General features: G+C 43.9%; 1 non-coding gene and 1 pseudogene across 1 annotated transcript; one reads left to right on the forward strand and one right to left on the reverse strand.

Moving 5' to 3' along the window:
* Positions 1-2,947: 2,947 nt before the first annotated feature.
* TRNAE-UUC lies at positions 2,948-3,019 on the reverse strand. The gene has a single exon. It is a non-coding gene; the product is annotated as a tRNA-Glu (tRNA).
* A 10,481-nt stretch (positions 3,020-13,500) lies between these two features.
* On the forward strand, positions 13,501-14,111 carry LOC118622951 (annotated as a pseudogene).
* The last annotated feature ends 8,344 nt before the right edge of the window (positions 14,112-22,455 follow it).

The following is a 22,455-nucleotide window of genomic DNA, read 5'->3' on the forward strand; positions in this document are numbered from 1 at the left end:
ACTGTTATGTTCATTATATTCCACAAATAAGTGAGATCATATGATACTTGTCTTTGACTGCTCCCCCAACCACCATGCCACTCTGTGACAAAAGGAAATTAGATTTATCTGATAAGCTTTGTTTTTCACAAAGCGATGTGGGATGATTACCCAGTACCCTGTGGTCTTTTAGGTGTTTGCAAATTGTTTTTTTTTTTGGTTATTTGTTTCAGTGATTTTCCAAGTATTCAGTGTTTTTCCAAGGTCTTCAGCTTTACAATATGAATGAGTCAAAATTCATATTTGCCTTCTCTTTCCTGTGTTAATATGAAGTTTTAAGGTTGCAGTTATTTAGGATATTTTTTGCATGAAGTATAGATCTCTGAGGGAACATACAAATATATAGAACTATAAATACATATATGGATGGGTATAAGGTGATCTTCACGCGGAATCCTTCCGAATTTATGACTGTATGCAGAAATGGAAACATATTGAGAACATATGGCTATTTCAAATGTCCCAAATAAATGAAGATTATCACTTTCTAGAAATGTTTATATGGTGATTAAAAATAAAAACAACTCAAAACCTCAAAAATAAAAATTGTTGTGTGTTCATGTAGCTATTTTGTGAACACTAACCAAAAGCAACATACAACAGAATTTTTAAAATTTATCTTCTCTCTATGCAATCCCCTTCCCTGGAGCCAGGATTTGGAGGGAGTGGTATCTGGCCAGGACACCATTCAGAGGTTCCATTTTTTTGGTGGATACAATCTAAAGTCCAGTGCCAGCAAATCGGAGGAATAAAATCTAAGCCCTGATGCTTCATGAGGGGCTCTATTAAATGACTGTTAAGGGCCTTTGCAGCTCCAATAGTCCATGCATCTAAAGACTGATTATGAGGATGATTAATGAAAATTATGGCAAAATGTTTTGCAAAAATGCAATACTGCAAAAATCCCAAATATAACTCAAGCAGTCATCTCCCCACAAAGTTAAAGTTTTTAAGTACGTGTCTTTTATGCTCTGAGTCTCAAGTATCATAGGCACCCAAAGTAAGCCTTTGTCCAATCTTTGAAGCCAAGAATCTATTGTATGAGAATGAATGATTAATAGGATGAATGGATTTGACAGCTTTTGTGTGATTGAAACTCACCTGCCATATGAAAGCAAATGCAAGTTTTAAAACAAACAAACAACAACAAAATGCACAGCTCCTTGGTAGCAGCCTCTTTATCAGCTATCCTCTCTCCCCATTAGGCCCTGGAGCCCTGAAGATGGCATTAGTGCTGCTGCTTCCCTAAACACTACATAAACCCTCAATAGTCCCTTTGTTAAACTCTGCTAAGAATGTGTCATCCATTTCCTACTAGGCCCCTGATTAATACAGACATAATAATATTACTTAATAACAAAATAAAGACCAAATTGAGAAAAGGTCTGTAAAGCATTTAGCCTGCTTCGTAGTACATGCTCAGTAACTACTACCTATTATTATTTTTTGTTGTTGTTAATCCTCACCCGAGGATATTTTTCCATTTGTTTTGTTTTTTGTTTAATCCTCACCCAAGGACATGTTTACATTAAAATCTTCAGATAGAGCTGGAGGGAGAGAGTGAGGAAGGGAGAGAGAGAAACATGGATGTGTCTATTGATGTCTCACATTGATTGGTTGCCACCTGCACAACCCCAACTGGGCTGGGGAGGAACCGCAATCAAGGTATGTGTCCTTGGCTGGAATTGAACTCAGAACTCTTTGGTCCCAGCGACACTCTTACCACTGAGTTACGAGGGCAGATGCTCTAACCGCTGAGCCAAACTGGCCTGGGCAAATTATTATTATTATTATTAGTTTTTTATTTTCCTATCAATTCTGTCCTATTTGATTGGATAAATACAAATTACCAACTGATGATCAATTTCTCTTCCAAGCTCTTTATTAGGAATTTTGAACGAGCATATATTTAGCCTAGAATTTGTCTCATGAAGAATGACTTTTGTTTTTGTGTCCCTTAAAATCCCAAAGGACTTAAAAAGACAGCAATTTTCAAACAAAGTTATATGACACCAAGTTTTTTCACAGTCATTTCTTGGTGTTAATGGCAGTCTAGGAAGAAACTGGGAGAAACTTCAAAAAGTCTAACACCAGTGGGAAAGAAATGTGGCTTCCAAACACCTGGAAGTTTTTCCTAATACCAGCTGTTTGGAGAGGTAAGTAAGATAAATGATTATAGCAGAGGCTGCACTTATTTGGGTAACAGTTTGAAACTGACTCGTTGCATCGGTACTAAGATTTCTCATTCTAATTGAGCATATCATGAATTCTTGCCACCCCTCAATATTTGTAATAACTTAATTTTGTTTTTCCTCCCCTGCCGCTGTCGCTCCCCCCCCCCCCCCCATTAACTGGCTTAGTGATTTCTTTGAATTGCAACCACAGAGATTGTACACTGAACTACTCTGCCTGTAACTGTGTGTGTGTGTGTGTGTGTGTGTGTGTGTGTGTGTGTTCTTTTTTCTGGAAATGTTGCTGTCCTTCTCAAAGGAATGGCTTTAGGCAACTTAAGAAGCTCTACAATATCCTAAAATGCATCTCCTTTCAAAGAGGAGCATTCTTTGATCATTTGCCACATATCAACAATAGAAGGACAAATTACTGCAGAAAAAAACAACTGGAACATATATTTTAGCACAGTTCTGGTTGTTTCCCCGTTTTTTCATCTCAGATTTAATTCCTTATTTCAAAAGCTATCTTCACACTGTTTGGAGTTACTACCTTTCCGTCTGGAACTGTCACTCCCGCCCCAGAGGCGGACTGATGCCCTTGGACTCCCTTCGCCTCCACCCCTTCCCGCTCCCGCGCGGCTGCTCTGAAACGGAGTTACAGCCTTTTCCAAAAAGACCAGTGTTTGCCATGCTAAGCCTAAATTAGTGCTTTAAAAAATAAAGGAAAACGTTTGGCGTTCCCACACCGGGAGTCGAACCCGGGCCGCCTGGGTGAAAACCAGGAATCCTAACCGCTAGACCATGTGGGAGACGACGAGAGTGAGCTCCAGCTTAGGCAAATTGAGTCTTTCTCAACTGCTTCCGCCCGCCGCCGCCCTGAGTCAGACGCGCTTCTGCGCCTGCGGGAACCCGGGCGCTTTAACCTGTTCCTGTCCGTTCGCGGCCCTCGCTCCTCGCGGGCCCTGAACCTTCCTACTCCGCCCGTCTCCTGGTTGCAGGCTCCGCGTGCGCGCCGACGGAGACTCCCGCTTGGACGAGTCACCGTTCAGAATGCCTCACAGGAAGCCCTCGGAGTACAAAGGGTGGTGTCTGGCTTTCAGACTCATGAATAAGAAACGGGGGCCGCGTGCGGTCCTGAAACCGCACGGCTGAGGCCCGGAGGTGGCTGGGCCCGGCCCGACGGCGGGCGGCCCCCGAGCGCACCGACTCTCGGCCCCGGTGCGGCCCCGCGCCCGCCAGCCCGGCCGCCCTGGGGAAACGCCCCCGCGGTCCCCGAACGCCCGGGCTGGACCCAGGCCCCAGGCCCCAGGCCCCAGGCCCCAGGCCCGTCCCCGAGTTTGTCTTCCCCGAAGCAGGGCGAGGGCGCGGGAGCCTGCGCGTCCCGGGTTCTGTGGCCTCGGCGGCTGAGGCGGGGGTGTGCTGAGGGGCCTGGAAGCCGGACCGTCCCTCCTGCGGGCAGCGGGGACCGAGGGCGTGCCGGTGGCTTCCAGGCCGCGCTTCTCGAGCAGTTCTGCGGGCCGACGAGCTGGGGTTCGGGACGTGCACGCCGAGGCCGGGGGAGCTGCGCCCGGGGCCGCGCGGCCCGAGCTCCACCGGCGCTGCTGCACCGGCGGCGGGCCTGGAGCCCGGTTAAAAGCCGGTTCTGATTCTCGTTTCTCCCTCCTCACTCCCCACCTGCCAAAGCGACTTAGAAGGTCCTCGCCTTCTCCTGTACCGAGGCCCCCTAAGGCTTCCGACGTGACGTGTGCCAGCAAGAGGAGAGGAGACCCGAGAGAGGAATGATTCTGTTCATTCTCCTCTTGCATCTAACACGGAGGAGAGGCCCTGAAGGGAGGGAGCATGATCCACACCCCTGAAACAATTCAACTCTGAAGAAAAACTACATCCTACTGGTTATAAACCTACTGTGTGTATTAGACACAAGTATGTTTGCTCACTTAATACTCACCTTGTACTTGTGAGATGTCAGTGTGACTGTCTTACCCACATCTTTGGTGGTTCTTCCTGGGCTATCGTAGCATCTTTGAACAGTTCCATTTGTTTGGTTTTAATCACTGAGACAGCTGCCTTCCTCTGGGGGACATCTGGTTTGGAACACTAAGGAAAACTCTCCAAAATAAACCTCATCAACTACAGAATACCCCACATCTGTGGTTCTCAATTTAGGGACTGGGATTTCACATGGACCTTTCAGTTTTGTATCTCCACTTGATGATAATTCTTTTCAAAAGCATCTTAACAGTTTTAAAGATACAAGTTGTCAATGTGACCCATACATTAGACAGGCACCATCCTTAGGATATTGCCAAAATACAACTTTACTTTTGTCTCTTATTATCCCCAAACTGAACTTTGTTCACTTTCTCCCTTGCCACTGGATGAAAACTTGAACAATAACAGGAAGCCCTATGATCACTTTAAATAATAAAGCATAGTCAAGGACAATATACTGGTTTTTTTTTTTTCCTTCTTTATTGGTTTTAGAGAAGGTGGAAGGGAGAGGGAGAGAGAGAGAAACATCCATGAGAGAGAATATCAATTGGCCACCTCTTGCATGAGCCCTACTGGGGATTTTGCCCACAACCTGGGCTTGTGCCCTGACCAGGAATTGTACCAGCAATCTCTTGGTGCATGGGTGGACACTCAACCACTGAGCCACACCGGCTGGGCTAGGACAATGTACTCGAACAGCTTAATCTTTATTCTAGTTCTTTTCTATCACTCCAGCTTGGGCATGATTTCAGGCTAGGAACAATGGTGAGGAGGATGGGATTCTTATTGGTTCACAATTGTGGGCTTCTTTTCCCAACTCTGTTCAGTGACATAACTGGTAGCCTGAGGTGGCCATGATGGGAGCATTTACACCCCAGGAATAGGCAATTGCTCCAAGGCGGCTTTTTTTTTTTTTTTTTTTTTTTTTTACCTTGGAGAGTTGGTGTGCTGGTTAAAAAATAGGATGTCCTGGTTAAATATTTATCAGCACAACACAGCCAGGGTCTGCTGTCTAGGAAAGAGGGTGTGATCCATTTCTCATTTCTTCCTTCTCCTTTTCTCCCTTCAGGGCTCTAAGGTCCTCCAAGATTGGAGTGTAGAGAAAGGGGAATCAAAGTTCTCAGTGGACTGGTGCTGTCAAAAATCAGCTTCTTGCTTTCTGGGCCTGAACATATTTTAGGGCTGACTCTTTTTCCCACTGGGTTCATCAGAGGCCTCCCTGCTTGGACCCCTTAGGCAGTGCCTTCCAGGGGCCAGCAATGTGCTCCCAGTGTGGGTTTCACGCCAGTGATACCAGGACCAACAATGTCCTTAACTGCAAGTTCACTTAGTTTGATTGCACAGTCTGCAAATGAGAACTTCTCGGAACAGGGCCTGGGAGTCTGAATTTTAACAAGCACTTTCCCCCAGAAATTATTCTGTTGTCATCAGAGTTTGAGAAACACTGAACTGCATGATGGTAAGTTCCCTTTGATCCCTAAAAGACTATGATCCCTGAAGCAGCATTTCTATCATTTCTCTTCCTGAAAAAAATAGTTTCTGGTTGCCTGCTGATTAAAATCTAAACTCCCTGGACAAGCCTTCCAGGCTTTCCATAACCCAGCCCTCATGTAGCCTGCTCGTACTGTCCCCCTCAGAGACTACATTCCAAGTCAACCCACTTTTTCTCTGTCCCACTTGTCCCTCGTGCTTTCCTGCTCGGATCCCTCTGTTCCACCTATTTCTGTACCGCCCTCCCCACTCTTCTTTCCAAATCTGATCCCAACCCTAGTGCCAGCTCAGACCCATGAAGCCACTTAGGGTCTTTCTGGTCACAGGTCACTCCCGTTTTCTCCGAATCCCAACATGTGATGGGCTTATGCCTTGCCACCCTTATTACTTAAGTTATTTAATAAGAAAGTCCAGGAATAAAAATCAGATTCCATAATCCCCCTGGGAACCCAGTCCTGCACTCAATCATTTTGCCAAGTTGTCCTTCCTTTTATCTAACGTAAATACTTCCTGCTGTACTTCTGTGTGAGAGCTGCCCCCTTTTAACCACCAGCATGAACAAAATGTTCCTGGGAGGAGGAAAAAAAAATTGTTGAAGTTTAGCCAGACCAGTAAGTGAGCTGCATTTCTTTAGTTCTGCACACACAAAGAAAGCCTCCTTGTTGACACAAGGAACAGCGATTCCTTTCCCATGCATCTCAGACTGACTCTCACCGGGCAGCTCTCCCATTTCATCCACCATTTGATACTGGAGTAAAGCCCCAAACATATTGGACTTGCCTGGCATCTACATTAGCTCAAGTGGTGGGTGCGATTCAGGCCCTTGCCTGCCAGTCGTTTAGGAGTTAGATGGTTTCCATTTCAGTGAGCTGAGGAATCACTCTTTATAAGGGCATCAAAAATAAGCACCAATTAAATTCCACTCTCCCAAGGAGAGCTCCGGCCAGCACAGACCCAGCCTACGGCACGAAGTTAACCTCAAAGCTCTTTTGGGTAACAGCACCTGCCCCAGTTGGGGTGAGTTAATCTTCATGGCCTAACACTAGGCTTAGTTTCTAAAATTGGATCTGAGCTCTGGAGGCCACTGGGATGACAGAGCTTCCTCAGGGCTTGTTTAGATGATATAACTCTGTCCTTCACCTCTCCCCCAAGTCTAGCACCTCCTACTCATCCTATGACTCAGGGAAAATATGCTTGAACTCCCCAAACTGGGTTAGGTTTTGTGGACCTGCCCATCAATCATTGGGCTAGACGAATTTCCCAGCGTCCCTCTCCTATAAGCTCCTAATGTCAGAGTCTGCGTCTCATTCTGTTGTAGCTCAGTTTCCAGCACAGTGCTTGGCACAGATAATCATTTACTGAATGAATCAATCTCTTAAAATATCTTCGCTTCTTTGAGGACCCTCCTATAAAAGTTACTTTTTCCCTTAAATCAGCAAATAACAAGAAGAAAATATTACTCAGCCAGGTACAAAATATCTCCAAAGTGTGGTATCTTTCCTGACACACATCAGCAGTATTCAGTAAATGTTTGAGTGATTGCTTACTCGACTCATTCATTCAGTAATCAATCAATCAATCAATCCCAGAGGAATAGTCTTGGTTTCCACTTGGCACCTGAATGGCAAAGTGACTAACTGAGAGTCTCAGTGGGCCATGATTTTAATATCTGAGCAACTGTAATATAGAACAAGAAACCACATTGTCTCCTAATAGCCTTCTCCACCCCACAGACACTCTCTTTATCCCCCCATACCTTCCCTTCATCTGCTCTGATCACAAAAGACAGGAATTGCTTTGGCAGATCGTCTCCATATTCATCCCTGTTTGTTCTACCAGGGCTCAGCCCTGGGGCAGAGACAAGCTTTTCTCCTTCTCCTGGGGGACCCGCTCTGGAGCTGTGTGAGTCCAGAAACTCCAAGACCTGGCACCTGGACAACATGCCCAGCATTATAGTTTCCTGTACCACATGGCAATTGCTGAAATATTAAAGTATGGCCCTCTGAGACCCTCAGTTAGTTTGCTTTGCCACTTAAGTGCTACGTGGAAATCAAGTTAGACCTTGTATGGGAGGTTAAAACTATTTCTGGTTCATTTCCAGACTTCCCACCAGCAGTTCTGAGTTCAGTGAGCTTTCTAAACTTATTTTCTTTTTTGCCCTGTGAGATAATGTCTCGATTATCACCAATAGATTCACAGCCATCAATAGATTCACAGTCATTAAGGAATTATGTCAAATTCAGTGTTGATCATGTCACCCAGTATATATTTGACAGTGCTTGACATAAAAACAACAGCTATTGCCCAGCCGGTGTAGCTCAGTGGATTGAGCATCATCCCTTGGACTGAGAGGTCCCCATTGGATTCCTGGTTGGGGCACATGCCTGGGTTGCATGCAGGAAGCAGTTGATCGATGTCTCTCTCTCATATCGATGTTTCTATCTCTCTCTTCCTTCACTCTCTCTAAAAAATCAACAAAAATATTTTAAAAAATAATAATAGCTGTCACATATAAGAGTGACTGTGCACCAGACAATCTAAACACTTTACTATATTAACAATTTACTCTCACAATGACCTACTGAGATAGGTACTAATATTATTCCTATTTTACAGATTAGAAAACTGAAACACAGGAAGGTTAAATAAGTTGCTAAAGTCTTACAACTTATTGTTAATAGAAGCAGGATTCAAACCCAGGCATTTTGTCTGTCTGTAATTCAAACGATTAATATCAAACTGGCTCTACTGTTACACATGTTGCATAAAATAGGGGACTGTTTTGACAATAAAAATGATAATGCCTTTAGCAACAATGACATCACACATTCTGAGGCCTGGTGACAACCTCAGGGGAGAAGGCAGATGTTATGGACTCTCTGAAACCAATGGAAATAAACATTTCATGATCTAAGACATCATAGATGCTGACACTGGAACAGAGAAGATGCCCTTGGTCTCTGTTTCCTCATCATCTACCAGTTTTCAAAAATACCACCTTCTTCATGATTGTCCAAAAATACATAAATGTTTTTCCTCTCCCAACCCAGTCTAGGGTTAGAAATCTCATAACTTGCCCCCCTAACTTCTACTCAGAAAAGTCTTCATTATTGTTTACCGGTTGATTGATTGGCTGATTGATTGAGGCAATCAACAAACCAGGCATGAAGATTCATAAGGCGTAAGACATTCTGCCCTTCGAAGATACAACCTACTTGCCATCTGCACATGGATGACTAATGAGCATCTCAAATAAAACATGTTTGAAACATGTCTTGAGAGTCCACCACCCTCACTTCCCCAAACCAGATCCTTCTAGAGTCTTCTCCATTTCCATTCATAGCAGCTCCATTCTCCCAGGTGCTTCAGCCACAAATTCTGGAATCAACCGTAACTCCATTCTCCCTCTCATTCTACTTCCAGTAACTGAGGAAACCCTATTGACTCTATCATGAAAATACATCCAGAACTTGACCTCTTGTCCCTCTTCCTCTTGCCCACTCCCCATCACCTCTTACCTGGAGTCATCTCATTTCTGAAATCATCTCATTTCTGCTTCTGCCTACAAGCCTCCACCCTCTGAGCCTATTCTCAGCACTGCAGCCAGAGGGATTCTTCTAAAACAAATCGGATCCTGTCATTTCTCTCTTCAAACTCTTCCAATGGCTTCCCATCTTACTCAGAATAAAGGTCAAATCCTGACTATGATCTACAAGACCTTACATGACAACCACCTCCTTTGATTAATTATTCCAAACCACTAGACATCCTTGAACAATAATAATATTTCTTTGGAGTTACTCTCAGGATAATAAAACCTTTTTAAAGAGAACAAGGATGTAATACTGAGTACAGGTTAAGTCAACCACTGGTTCCTGATCCAAGACGAGCTAAATATACTCTTAGCAATATCCCCTTAAAATTAAAAAGCTATTTAGACTACATCAAAACAGCACTCTCTCATCGCCTGTTCTATTGAAGCTCATGTTCTTTCCACTGTACCTAAAAGGAAACACTCACCAGCATTTCCTAGTGACCCTCAAAAAACAGACACCCATGGGCATTGCTGTTAATCTCTTTTTCTGATATGTCCCTGGGCAAAGTGCCGAGCAAAGAACAAACAATGTTTGTTAAAGTCGAAGCAGAAATGTAAGGGGGAAGCTCTATGGCAGAGTAATCAGAACCAGCAGCAGCACAATCCCTGTGGAAATAAATGAAGACCAACTAAAGGAGAAAAGCAAAAGCTATTTGTTCAGAGTTGCTAGAGCAAGGGAATCAGCCACCGTCACTGGTGCTGTGGTGGAGACTCAAAGGCAGGCAGAGGAGTGGGAAAGCTCTGGTGGAAAGGGGGAGATCTTCAGGTGTGCCCCGATTGGAGGCTGCTGGCCCGGGGAGGCTGTAGGTGGGCCCACTAGAAGCAGGACATTCTATGTGATTGGTTAAGGGTGTATATTTGGTTTTGTCTGGTTGGTCCCAAGTTGGAAATTGGGATAAAATAGGAAAGTTGTCCGTTAAGAACCAAGTCCTGGCCATTTGGAGGTGATTATTACAGCAGTTGTTGTTTAGCTTCCTGTGTTGTCACTAGACAGGTGTCTGACTTCCAACAGGCTGGCTTCCTGGGTAGGTGATTGGAGATCATGGTTGGGTTTCCCGGGCAGGCTGCCGCAGGTGGTGGGTCGGAGAGTTCTGTTTATGTATGGTCTGGCCATGGCCCATTTGTATAGTGCCTCTCAGCTTCTCCTCGCTCCTTCCTTCTGCTTGCCAGACTGGCCCTCACTAAGGCGGGCTCTTCCCTTGCTCTTCCTGAAACATCCCTCCTACCTTGCCTACTTGAGCGGGAGCTCTCCTTGCACTCAGAGTCACTGTGCAGTCACCCCGTGCAGTCTCTGAGGACAGGCCTCCGGACGCTCCAGTTCCTTCTCTTTCGGCAGTGTTTCACATCGTTTATCTGTTTACAGCACACGTACGTACGTATCGTTCGGGATTAACATAAATAGCAGTTAGGATGCTCTCTCAGGACTGCCTGGGCCTGCAGTGGGCCACACCCAGAGCGGTGTTCAGTGCGGGTTCTGGCTGAGGACTCCAGCTGCCCTCGGCCAGGCAGAGAGCATTTCCAGTCACCCCGGCAGGGAGTTCCCGCTAACCTGTTAAGGTGGGGTGGTCTCTTTCTGTCCTCAGGCCCTCTTTCCTTCTAAATTTTTTTTTATTTTTTTATCCTCACCCGAGGATATTTTTCCATTTTTTGTACAGATAGAGTGGGAGGGAGAGAGAGGAAGGGAGAGAGAGAGAGAAACATCGACGTGAAGGGACACATCGAGTGGCTGCCACCCGCACAACCAACCAGGGCCAGGGACCCACCCACACAACCGACCAGGGCCGGGGACAAACTGCAACCGAAGCACGCGCCCTTAGCGGGAACCGAACCCCGGTCTCTCCAGACCGCAGGCCGACGCTCTAACCGCTGAGCCAAACTGGCCAGGGCTTTCCTTCTAAATTTAGAAACACAGTAAAAGCATCTCAAAAGTGGGTGTACTCACTGTTTGGCAAAAAATTTCCTCAGCCTTGTATGACAGCATAAAATTATTTTATGTACATATCTCATCCATATACTGATTTAATTAAGTGGTTATGATAACTATTAAAGTAAAAGCCATAATAATTAAAATAAAACAGGCCTTCCACGCTCACAGTCAGAACAAAATAAACTGGGTAAGTATGATAAAGGATGATTAACAGCATCCCATTTGACAGTGCCCCTCACTGGGATCAGACTGATGTCTGGGGCACCGCGGACCTTGTCGTCCACCCTGAAAGCCTAATGTGGCATGAGCCTTTGTCCAGTCTCCAGTTCAAGGATGTAAATAAATTCCATTCGGTTAAAATAAGCGGATTTTGATTTTTAAAAATGTTCATTACAAAAATTTGAAATACTTACATGATCAAAGTCAGTCACTGCTATTTCATTTTATTTTCAATATGTTTGTATTGAATTTTTAGAGAGAGAGAGAGAGAGCAACATCGATGTGAGAGAGAGACATCGATCGGCTGCCTCCTGCACACCCTGGGGATCAAGCCTGTAACCCATGTGCCCTGAACTGGGAATGGAACCAGGACCTCTCAGTCCATGGGACAATACTCAATCAACTGAGCCACACAGCCGGGCCAGTCACTGCTATTTTATTTATTTATCCTCACTCGAGGACAAATTGCATAGAGTGGGAGGGAGAGAGGGAGGAAGAAAGAAACATCAATGTGAAAGAGACACATCAACTGGCTGCCACCCACACGACCCCAACCAGGGCCGGGGACAAACTGCAACGGCGGTATGTGCCCTTAATTTTATTTTACTTATTTATTTATTTTATCCTTACTCAAGGACATTTTTTTTTTTCTTCATTTTTTTTGTTCAGAGAGAGTGGGAAGGGGGGGGAGAGAGAGAGAGAGAAACATCGATGTGAAAGGGACACATCAAGTGGTTGCCACCTGCACGACCCAACTGGGGCCGGGGACAAACTGCAAACGAGGCACATGCCCTTAGCTGGAACCGAACCTGGGTCTCTCTGGACCGCAGGTCGATGCTCTCACCGCTGAGCCGAACCGGCCTGGGTGGCACTGCTATTTTAAAACAGCACCAATACATGGCCTCGTGCTCTCTATTGAGATATTTGTCCAATATCTGGGTCTGAATTCTGGCTTCCAAAGGAATGAATGGTCAGGAGGGCCATTATTTGTAAATACCAAATCTTAAAAGTATAAAACTACTCTGTTGATTTTGTAGGCTCAGAGCTTTTACTCTGTTCTTTCTCTCCTCTGAAATCCTCCCTTGGGTACAGAAACCCATCACCTCCCTGGACCTCAGCGAAGAATCAGACAGGATACAAATAATAAATATAAATACTACAGTCGTCCCTGCCACTTTGCCCTTTGACTTTCGTAGCTTCACTCTATCGGGTTTTTTCCAAATATATTCATTAAAAAGTTGATCGAGACAGTGAAACTGATACAGTGCTCGCTCGGTTGTCTGAGTCAATTATACACCCCTGTATTACAATTACAATTAAAATTACTGTACGTATGGACTGTAGGCCTATGTATTCGAGCACCCCAGGAATCCTTCAACACCAGGTGCACCCGCTAGTCTGGAACGGATTAACCGTGATAAAGGAGGGCCGACTGTACTTCTCATCTGCATCGTGCTTTACAGTGTACAAATCAGCTCATATACAGTGAAGCCAAGTGAACCACAAATTGTGGGTGAGATATAATCGAATTTATATAGTGTTCTATCTCTTAAAAGATATCAGTCATTGTGAGGGTGTGAGACAAACACACGAATTTTCACAAGTCTTGGGAGAAGCCCATAAAATTGTACGCAATCTAATCAAGTTGCCAGTGGGTCTGTCCCCCTGGATCGTATCAATTTGCTTCTTCCTGCTTCCATGCAGCATACCCTACAAAAGCCAGGTGCCTGTTATAATACACGATTTCCAGACAGCTGCCATGGCTACCCCTCCCCCCTACTAAAGAAAGATACCAAGTTCAAGTTAATGTCAGAGACTCCTCAGGCTCCGGCCCAACTGCCCCCAGGTAATGAATTGTTCCCTCCTCCCACATTCTAAGCTCTGGTCTAACAGCCTTTGAACAACCCTACACCACGGCAGTGCGACCTGGAGACGCTCACAAAGGCCCAGAGGAGCCATTGCCGAGATAGGCGAAACGCTTTGGGGTTTTTTAATTGACTTTAAGAAAAGTCCAAAACAGACTTGAGGCTAAAAACAGACGCCGCAGGCACGGGGGATTCAGTGCCATGTATCAACAAAAACCACAGCCAGAGTCAGTGGAAGGAAATCTTCCTGCCTTTGTGTTTCCCACGGAGCTAATATTTTATGCAGTTGACTGGTCAGCACAGAAGCAAGTGTTGACTGTATATGACCCCTGGGAGTTTGCCTTGGAGTGCAAGGTTGTGTGTCCTACTCCAAATGAGGTGGTCGTCGATGCGGCAGGTGCTCGGTGTTGATGCTGTGGTGTGGATCTTCAGATTCGTCACAGAGATGTTCCATCCTGTCACTAGGGTGTCACAGACAAATTCCATCTCCAAATTTCCGAGCAAAGCCAGAGGAAATCTTTAGGAAAGAGAGAGGTTGTGGCTACTCCTCTCCCTTCTGCAAAAGAGCAACAAAAAGGAGAAGAGGAAAAAGGAATAAAGGAACCAGCAAAAGCTTCCTTTGGGAGCAGTCTTTTCAACCAGAAAAGAAGTGTCTCCTCAGGACCGAGCTGGCTGACTTCCTGGGAGGGCTGCACTGCAGCCCCAGGCTTCCCGACCCGGGAGCTGCCGCTCTACCTCCGCTAAGTGTGAACCAAAACCCACCGGTTGCTTACATCTTAGGTCTTATCACAATGGCTATACTTAGAACGTGAGCAAGGACTTCAATTGACTTCTGAAGTGAATTTATCTTGAAAATACGAGAAAAAAAAAATCCTAAATGGGTTATTTCTATCCTCAGCGCAGTCCCTTTGCCAGTGGGCTCCCTGTTGGGCTCTGCCAATAGGGGGCACTAGGAGACTGGGAGGCTATTTGCTTTCCGCCCCTGACTCACCATGACCATAACACTTCATGGGAGCAGCAGCAATTGCTTCCACCACTTCCGGAAACAGATGATCACCACCTCCCCTCCCTGATCAGACACCAGCACTAACTGGCCAGCATCTGCCCATCGGGTCTGAGAGCCAGCTCCATTGTCTCCCCATTAAGTTCCTGAGGAAGCAGGACCAGCCGCACAGGATGGCTCCTAGCCCAGAGGTCTGAGTCCTGACTCTGCAGGGCCCTGTCCAAGCTTGTGTCTCAAAAAATACAAAAATAAGAAAGGAAAAAAAAACAGCCTCTTACCTTTGTTCCCCCAGCTTAGAGGTCATTGCTGTTTTCTGTCATTCTAACCTCTGTGTCACCTCAATACCCTCTTTGCCTTTTCTCTTCCCTAATTCCTGGCTAACAGTCTTTTATATTAAGTTCCCTGCCAAAATACATGTGTGGTTTCTGTCTCCAGACTGGCCTCTGATAAAAGGCCAGTTTGGGAATGCCCACTCTGCCCTTCCCACTCTGTTTGTAAGATAGGACCCCATTCATTGCCAGGCACAGTACTTGTGGCTGGAACATGACAGAAAAAAAAATGATAAGGTTTTTACACTGTAAATCCCAGAGCTTACAGCCTGGTGGAGAGAGGCAAATTAAATGATCACACAAGTAAATATGACTACAACTGGGCCAGTGCTGAGAAGGCAGGAACATGGTGCTGAGTGGGCACAAAGCGGGGCCCGACCTAGTTAGGGAGGTCAGGAGAGGCTTTCCTGAGGAGTGATGATCGATGACGATCCACGTTTAAGCAACAACAAGACATTAGGGAAAAGGGAAGCGCACAGGCCCAGGCTGCAGGCTCTATCCCCAGTAGGGGGTGTGCAGGAGGTGGCCAATCAATGTTTCTCTCTCTCTCTTTCTTTTTCTCTCTAAAAAAATCAATAAAGCCCTGGCCAGTTTGGCTCAGTGGTCAGAGCGTCAGCCTGCGGACCAGGGAGTCAGTCCCAAGTTCAGTTCCCGCTAGGGGCATGTGCCTTGGTTGCAGTTTGTCCCCGCCCTGGTTGGGGTTGAATGGGTGGCAGCCAGTTGATGTGTCTCTCTCACATCGATGTTTCTCTCTCTTTTCCTCCTTCTCTCCTTCCTGCTCTATCTGAAGATAAATGCAAAAATGTCCTCGGGTGAGGATAAATCAATAAATCAATAAAAACACACTAAATAAACAAACAGGGTCAAAGAATCTGCACACTGCTTGGCCATGTTCATTAGACTACCGAGCCACCCTAGCCAGCAACTCTGGTCTTCTCTCCACTCAAAACTTTCCACAGGGACAGAGATCCATCAATTGACGCTCACTCCAAAGGAAGAAAATCACAAACATGAAAAAGAAGTACTAAAGCTTGAGCCACAGGAACTGAAGACCTTGTCATGGAATTCAGGTTGTTGTTTCTCTGTGGAGTGTGCCCGTCGGGGCCTGTGGAGTCTCGGGGATGGCCCGTATCAGTAGTACTGAGTGTGGTCCCTCGACCAGCAGCAGCAGCATCTCCTGGGAATGAATTGCACAACCTCAGGCCCCACCCAAGACCTCTGAGTGAGAAATGTGGGAGATGGGGCCTGGTAGTCTGTATTTTAATAAGCACGAGGGTTTCTACTGCTCATACAGTGGTCTATACCAGTGGTTCCCAAACTGCCTGACCATTCTCACCACTGGTGAAATTTGTTAAAATATTCCTGTGCTACACCCCAATATCTACAACAATCAGAATTTCGGGGTAGAAACCTATATTCAGATGATCAGCTTAGTGTGGGAGCCAGTGGTCTACATCAAAGTAATACAGTGTCTGACACAATGAACAATTAATTTTCAAATGCCATTTTTTCCTTGCCAGGTAATTAAGAGTAATAAGTGCTACAGGCTCTACAAGCCAGAGCCAGTACATATCCAGATTGATATCTTCTATCTTCTCAGCCCTCCAATTGTAAAACATTCTCTTTTACAGATTTGTTTTGATGTTTTTTGTGAATATCTCCATCTCAGTCTCATATCATCATATCCAGCAAAAAACCATGAGATCTAATAAGTGCTTATCAGATTCAAATCTTATTTTAGTTGTGCTTTAAAGACCTGTTCTTGAAAATATCCCCAAGTTTCAAAATATCCACAAGAAAAGCACTCAGCCGTGTAATACAAATAAGCATCTTTCTTTTTCCTATTTTGCAAGGAAATAAATTTTCTATCATAGTGATTCAGTATTGTTTTAAGTGGTCATACAAATAAACATGGGAGGAATTAAGACAATATTATGTCTAAACAAAAAACAGGAAATACTTCCAGAAATGAAAGAATAGATATTATCCTAGGATCATCTTCAGACAACTGTTTTAAAGGATTTTTTCCATATCTTAGAATTTATGCAGCTCATCTACAAATAATATTGACTGGCTCACTGTAGGTAAAGCAAGATGAGAATATATGACTTATGTCCCTCAAAGGCCACATTCCCAGAAAAGGAACAAAAAAAAAAGAGTGATGGCTATAACATTTAAAAAAAAAAAAAAAACACCCCTAGCCCTGGCCAGTTTGGCTCAGTGGTTGGAGGGTCAGCCCATGGACCAATGAGTGGTGGGTTCAATTCCGGTCAAGGGCACGTGCCTTGGTTGCAGTTAGTCTCCATCCCTGGTCTGTGTAATGCGGGAAGCAGGCAGTTGAAGTGTCTCTCTCACATCAATGTTTCTCTCTCTCTTTCCCTCCCCCCCTCCTACTCTATCTAAAAACCAATGGAAAAATGATTAACAAAAACAAACAAAAAACGAGGAAGCAATTTCAATAGTTCTAAGAAAATGGAAAAGAGCATAGGAAGGCAGAAAAGGTAGCCCTGGTTAAATAAGTCTTCTCCTGAAGATATTAAAAAGAAACCACTAACTGTAAAATTGCATCATCATCATCATTGAGAAACCCTTTTATAGAGCATGAAACCTGGAAGGCAGCATCAAGAAGGTAAACCACTTTACCTGCAAAAATAAAGGAATTAGAGAAAAAGTCTAAGGTCCTCATCTACAGTTCTACAGATTAGAAAATTTAAAAAAATAATAATAACAGAGCCTGCCCGGCCAGTGTGGCTCAGTGGTTGAGTACTGACCCATGCACCAAGAGGTCGCTGGTTGGATTCCCAGTCAGGGCACATGTCTGGCCCGGGCTGTGGGCCTGATCCCCAGTGGGGGGCATGCAGGAGGCAGTCAATCAATGTTCTCATTGATGTTTAGCTCTCTCTCCCTCTTCCTTCCTCTCTCTCTAAAATCAATAAAGAAAAAAATTTTAAGTAATAAATCCTTATAATATGCAAAATAGATTAAAAACCAAAATATAACATCACAAAAGTATTAGAAGAATGTACATACATATATATGGACGACACAAAGCCCCAAAAGCCATCAAAGAAAAATAGGTCCAACTTCCCCAAAAGTTAAAATATTAGCAAGAGATTGAAATATTTAACAAAAAAATTGAGATCTGTAACAAAATGTTTATACAAATAAAAAAGGAAAAAGACAAGCAAATAACAGGAAAATAAAGGACTAGAACAGACAATGCACAGAATATAATGGCAAAAAAAGGGGGGACGGGCACAACAAAGTGCTTAGCCTCATTAGCATCAGGAAAATGCAAAAAAAAAAAAAAAAAATCCTTTCTTTTACCTGACAGGAACAAACATTACTGTATTTGCTTTTTCCACATTCTCAACAATGTAACTAAATATAACCTATGTTACATTTGAAAGGTCCAACACTGGGGACCCCTGTGCTACTGCTCCAGACGGGCTGCTGAGCACCCTCTCGGTGGGGTGTTCTAAGGACAGCCGCAGCTCCCTACCAACGCCATACCGGGTGTGAAAAGGGAATCCTGAGCTTCACATCCTCCTCCGGCACCTGAATGATAAGCCCCAACTGAACTCTGAGGAAATGTTTACTTTTTTTTTTAAGTCTTACACACTGGCACATTTCATGTATTAGCAAAACCAGGAAAAATATTGGTAAGACATTGGTAAGAGCGTGGGTCAAAAGACATGCTCATGGAGTTGTCAAAGAATAATTTTCGAACAGTTGGAAACATAACATAGTAAGGACAGGTCAAACGATTTATTTAACTTATTAACAAAGGACCTCCAAAGGACAAAAGATACCAGAAAAGAATGCTGGGATAAGATTACAGTCATATGCTGAAGTCGTTAATATACTACAAGGCTAAACAACTGTAATCCCCTTTCTACTAGAGAAAAATAATATGTCAATCTACCAAATAAAAATCATTTGCAGCTTATCGATACTGTATAAGTTAATATCTGGCTTTACAGAGTCTGGGCCCCAATCACTTCCAAACAAAAAGTGTCAGTGAAGCCTTAGATGGTTTTGTTAGACAATGCTCCAGTACAGTGCTTCCCCAAACATTTTGGTCTCAGGACTCCTTCACACTCTTAACAATTGAGGATCTCCAACAGCTTTTGTTTATATGGCTTATATCTATTAATATTCACAGAATTAGAAATTAAAATCAAATTTAAACAGCAATTCACTTAAAAACAATAAACCCATTTACATATTTAAATACATATTACTTTCTAATACAAAAAAAAAATAGTGAGCTCAGTGGCATCATTTAAGTTTTGTAAATTACTGGGATTTCAAAATAATTAACTGATGATCATTAGAGAGGTTACAGAGTCCATAGCAGGCAGGGTAACAAAAAATAGGTAATAAGTACAGCAAAAGTACTGAGAACAACCTGAGTCAATCTCTAAAAACTCATATGTATATCCTCAACCTGCCACCTTGGAAAATTCTAGAAAACACAATAGCCAAGTACACTTCCCATGAGCTGTTAAATAACAGCATTACACATCATGTAGCCTTTGGAAAGCTCTATTGTACATTCATAAAAGAAAGAAAAGTGAAGGCAAATAATGTCTTAGAATTATAAAAATAGTTTCAATTTCACAGATTCCATGAAAAGGTCCAGAGGTTCCTGGACCACGCTTTGAGAACCACAGCTCTAATATGACATTGAATGAGCTCACAGTAATTCACTTTCCTTATTTCAAGTCTCAATAGTTTAAAAAAAAACAAAAAACATTTTAAATAAGAATGTAATTTGATATAGCTTTTTATTTTTTGATTGATTTTAGAGAGAGAGGAAGGGAGAGATAAAAACATCGATGAGAGAGAATATCGATTGGCGGCCTCCTGCATGTCCCCCACTGGGGATCAGGCCCACAACCTGAGCATGTGCCCTGACCGGAAACGAAACCGGCGACCTCTTGGTGCACGGGTCGATGCACCACCAAGCCACGCCGGCCGGGCTGATACAGCCTTTTAAAGGCCATTTGATCTTTGAGCCTAAGACTCTTTCCTACAGAAATATTCATAGGTGCACAGAGACACACAAGAGTGTGTATCATTGTAAATTCAGCAGTGTTTGCAGTATTGTCATCAGAGAAAAATTGGAAACAAACTTCCCCATAGGTGAAAGCATACATATACATACATACGTGTAATGCATACAAATATATTTATATACACATGCACAAATATTCATGACATTGTCAAGTAAAAAATATCTGCAAAGCAGTATCTATGATGTGTCTATTTAAAAACAAAATTGAGCGCTGGCCAGTGTGGTTCAGTTGGATGGGCTTTGTCCTGTGCACCAAAAGGTCACTGGTTCAATTCCTGGTCAGGGTTCATGCCCAGGTTTAGGCTCAATCCAGGTTGGGGTGTGTGTGGGAAGGCAGCTGATTGATGTTTCTCTCTCTCCCTCCTCCCCCCTCTCAAATCAATAAAAACATATGAGCATATTTAGACACTTATAAATATATGTATTTGAAAAGTCTGGAAATATGAGACAAACTGTTAACAGTGGTGTCTCTGGGGAATATGATGAGAAGAGAACAGAGCAAAACAAACCTTACTTTTTAATTTTATATACTACTGGATTATTTGAATTTTCACAATAAGCATATTACTTTTTAAAAATAAAAACAAGGTAACTAAGAGACACAGTGACTAAATGCAATGTGGTATCCTGCACTAAAGGACATTCATGAAAAAAACTGGTGAAATCCAAACACAGCCCATAGTTTAGATTTACACATGAAATAAAAACAATCAGGAAAACATGTAGACACAAAACTGAAAATGCCTGGCCCTACAGTGGCATTACTCGCTAGTAACCAGGGCAGAAGACGCCAGGAACTGGAATGTGGAAACCTTCACACAACCTTGAACGGTCCTGAAGTGAAGACATCGCTTCTATGGGTGCGTACAGACTTCTCAAGTCACCTGGGTACAGATCAGTAGAAGACACCTGTCGCTCTCCTTGAGAAGCCCCAGAAAGTGTTCTGACAGCCACAGTCGGCGTGTCAGAGTCCATGTGCACCGCAGGGCACAATCTAGGGCAACAGCTACAAAGGGCAGAATTGCAATTTGGGGTGCATTCTGAATATCCGTCTTACTACTCCATTCATTCACATTTACTGACTTTCTCTTATCCCAATTTTAAGGAAGAGATTACTTGTTCCCAACGGCACTCTCAAGAAGCCCCCGTCTGTGCCATGCCAACAGGAGACTGTTCTGGAACCAGCCTGCCCCTGAAGCTCCTGCTTCCACCGCGGTTGAAATGGCTCCTCCCTTCCAAGTCACCATTCAGTCCATTTTAGCCTCAACAGTTACTGGACAAAGGACATGGACAGGGCACCTTTAAAATGCTAATTCGGAGTGTGGCTGTGGCGGGTACAAACCATCACAAGAAAACTGCCCTGCCCTGCCCTGCCCATGGCCAGAGCTGCCCCCTCTCCCGACTGTTCTGACCACCTAGCAGCAGTAGTGAGCTGGGCACCACCGCTTTCACATTTAAAATACATTTTTCATTTCAGGACTTAAATGTCTTATTTTTAACGGGGAAAAATAATAGTAAACACAATAAATGAGTTGAACTTTTAAATATGTCCAAAATATAGTTTTCCAATATGGCACTTTTGGTACACGAAACAAGGCACAAGTGGAATGTACACAATGATCTTATTAACTATGTGATCTTCAAAAGTTGCAGAAACTTGCCTTGCTGGTTTTCTCAGTGGTTAGAGCATTGGCCCGAGGACTGAAGGGTCTCGGGTTCAATTCCCAGTCAAGGGCATGTACCTGGGTTGCAGGTTCAATCCCCAGCCCTGCTCGGGGTTATGCAAGAGGTAACCCGTGTTTCTCTCTCTGTCCCTCCCTTCCACTCCATCTAAAAATCAATGGAAAAATGTCTTCAGGTAAGGATTAAAAAAAAAAAAAGTTATAGAAACTTAATTTGTCTGATTGGATCATTGATGACCTTAGGGAATTATTTCTTAAAGGTATGGTGTGTTTTTTTTTAGTCCTTATCTTCTAGAGACATGTACTGGAGTATATAGGGATAAAATGATGACTGAGTATTTGCTTCAAAATACTCTCAGGTGGGTGGGGGACGCTGAGGGGGATGGGCGAGGTATCAGGGAAACAGACAAGGGCGAGCCTGCATGATGGAAAGGCAGTGTTATCCCATTACTCTCCATACTTTTGCCTATGTTTGAAATTTTCCTAAATAAAACTTTTTTAAAAAGGAGAAAAAAATTTAAACAAAGTTGCGTACTTAAAAAACTAAGGAATATAACAAGTGAAGAGATTCAGTTATGCATCTAGATTAAAACAGTATATTACCTCTCTCCTTTGCTCCAAATTCCTTGAAATGATATATTTTAGAAGAACTGAAGAATCACAACAGTGAAAGAATACAAGATTAAGGGTGGTATTAGGATAGGATAACAGTGGTTTTGACAAACTCCTCGTAGGTTCCTCAAAAGGGTTCTCAAAATGTGGTCCCTCAGATAAACATCAAGAACGTCCCCTGGAAACCTGTTAGAAATACAAATTCTCAGGCCACATCCCAACCTCCCTCGGGTGGGGTCACGCAGTCTGGTTGTAACAGGCCCTCCTGGGGATTCTGAAGCACACTGGCGTCTCAGAACCACGTAAAGCTGGTGAGACTGACGGGAAACAGAGGAAAGCCTTGGCGCGCACCAGACCCAGCGACAAGCAGAAAGGTAAAGGCAATTACAGGGCTACTCTAAGCTCAGGGTCCACAAGGGACAGAGAGCTCAGGCCCCCGGCTGTGACAGC

Source organism: Molossus molossus, unplaced genomic scaffold, assembly GCF_014108415.1.
Source record: "Molossus molossus isolate mMolMol1 unplaced genomic scaffold, mMolMol1.p scaffold_m16_p_9, whole genome shotgun sequence".
Taxonomy (NCBI): domain Eukaryota; kingdom Metazoa; phylum Chordata; class Mammalia; order Chiroptera; family Molossidae; genus Molossus; species Molossus molossus.